This window comes from Lithobates pipiens, unplaced genomic scaffold (genome assembly GCF_037356315.1).
Source record: "Lithobates pipiens isolate NorthernLeopardFrog02 unplaced genomic scaffold, aLitPip1_a1.2 Scaffold_25, whole genome shotgun sequence".
Classification (NCBI taxonomy): Eukaryota; Metazoa; Chordata; class Amphibia; order Anura; family Ranidae; genus Lithobates; species Lithobates pipiens.
The window spans coordinates 122,593,466-122,595,643 of NW_027507787.1; the positions used below are offsets into that span (position 1 = coordinate 122,593,466).

Here is a 2,178-nt window from a genome sequence, read left to right on the forward strand (position 1 = left end):
CCATAGGATCCAATGTCTACATATGTGAAACAGTAGTTGGAATCTGTAACGGCGAGCAGTACAAAGGAGCAATATTTTTTATAGTTAAAGTACATACTCCCGCTACCCACAGGCTTTTGTACACGTATATGCTTCCCATCGATAGCTCCAATGCAATTGGGAAAATTGCACCTACTCCAAAATGTATTTGCTATATCACGCCATGTTTCAGGTGTCGGCCTCTTCATCACCATGGTGTTAAGCACGTCCCATAAAACTTTGCAGGTGTCTCGGATGATATAGCTGATAGTCGACTTGCCAGCCATGAACTCATAATGTAGACTTACAATTGAATGACCTGTTGCAAGGTATCTGAAAAACAAAAGAATTGATTATGTTCCTGTTTATGTTTTGCAGTGACCATCTTACAAACGAGGTGGAAGGGGCTCCGCGATTGCTACAATCGCTATTTAAAAAAAATATTGAACCAACGAAGTGGTTCCGGGGGGAAAAGAGTAGCACCCTATATCCATGCCGAGGAGATGGAGTTCCTGAGGCCGTTCATGGATCTTAGAGCGTAAGATAATATCTTTCATATTAGGACAGTGATACTATACAGTTGGATAAGGTTATAATAATTGTATTCTATCTTTCATGCAGAACACAATCCAGTATGCCGCACCCGGAACAGCCAGGTACATCGGCCCAATGTGCTGCGGCGGGCAATGCTCCCAGCGGAGAGGAAGGGGCACCTTCTCCATCATTAATACAGAGTCTTGGCCAAAACTCTATGGAAACAAATGAGGATTCCCAGCCGGCCAATCTCAGCATGGCTGAGGTAGAGGAACCCGAAGGCAGACAGGAACCAGACCGTCCCGCTCTCCATGGAAGATCGGGAAGACCAATTCGATTGCAAAACAACTTGGAACGTTTTGCGTCACTAATGGAGAAGATGAATACCAAGTTAAGTGACATGGAGAGTGCGGAAAGCGGATTTGGGATTATGGTGGCAGCAATGCTCAAAAAAATCCCGCAGGAGCGCCAGGCTTTTGTTAAGAAAAACATTATAGATCTGCCACCACTGCCCCCTCTCCAGTGTTTGCCCCACCACCACCCCCATCAGTACCCTTCCCTAACTATTATAATCCCCCGCCACCCAGAACCCACCCCTACTATTCCCCTCGTTATAGGCCATATTGTGACGAGTATGGCAACAACACCCAAAGCACAAATGCCCCCATGCCCTATCCATTACCTACCCCTGCAATGGCCACCCGTGAAAGCGTCCAACCCACACCTTCCCCCATTCCTTCGACTGAAGGTGACAATTTTTTCCCATCGTACCAGAATTTATAGTTTTTCTAATTGATGTCTTGATTTTTCTTACAATATGTGCTGATGTTATTTCTTTAAAAGTTACTTACTGTTTGTTGATGCTTTTTTCAAAAATTATGTTAATATTAAAAAAAGTTTATGTTTTGCTAATGTGTGGTATGTTTGAGTATATTACATTTAATTACATGCTATGTTTTTTTATGTCAAAAATAATTACCTAGGTGGCTGCAGCATTGGAGCAAAGCTTCATCTGCTGCTCCTTCACACAAAAAATAATAATCAAACATCATCAATGGGTCTCTTCTATCCCCTCCAAGATGTGAGAGCTGCTGACACTCAGCAGCTATCCTGCTCTGCTCCTCCACGCTAATTGTAGCGCTGAGCTGTGAGGATGCAAAGTGTATTGCGCACCAGAAAGACAGTTTACCTTAATGTAATAATTAGTCTTTCAATGGATGAGATACTCTTCCTGTATGTTGTGTTCTGTCGCTCAAGATGGATGTCAACCAGACCAAGCAATTCATCAAAACTGCAACAAACCAAAAAAATTTTGTTAATCATCTATGTTAGAAAATAATAAATATAAGCCACTGGTATCTACACACACACACACACATTATCGCATCAACAATATGCCAAATATAAATCATCCGATTGAAGGGATTTAGCTAGGGTGAGGTGACGTAGCAAGTCATGTGTTAAGTAGACAATACACAAAGTGTGGAATGTGTGACACCTGTGACAGGTAATGTCGAAGGGGAAAACTACTCTATTTTACTCCTGAAAAATGCTTTTGCAACATGACTTTAAGGCCACATATTTGTGAACAATTACTGCTAGCAAACACACTACTTCTGGTTTGTC

General features: G+C 42.2%; 1 long non-coding RNA gene across 1 annotated transcript; it reads left to right on the top strand.

Annotated features, from left to right (window-relative positions):
- The first annotated feature begins 344 nt into the window (after positions 1-344).
- On the top strand, positions 345-1,464 carry LOC143930485 (uncharacterized). Its single transcript, XR_013262783.1, has 2 exons — positions 345-556; positions 640-1,464. It is a non-coding gene; the product is annotated as an uncharacterized LOC143930485 (long non-coding RNA).
- The last annotated feature ends 714 nt before the right edge of the window (positions 1,465-2,178 follow it).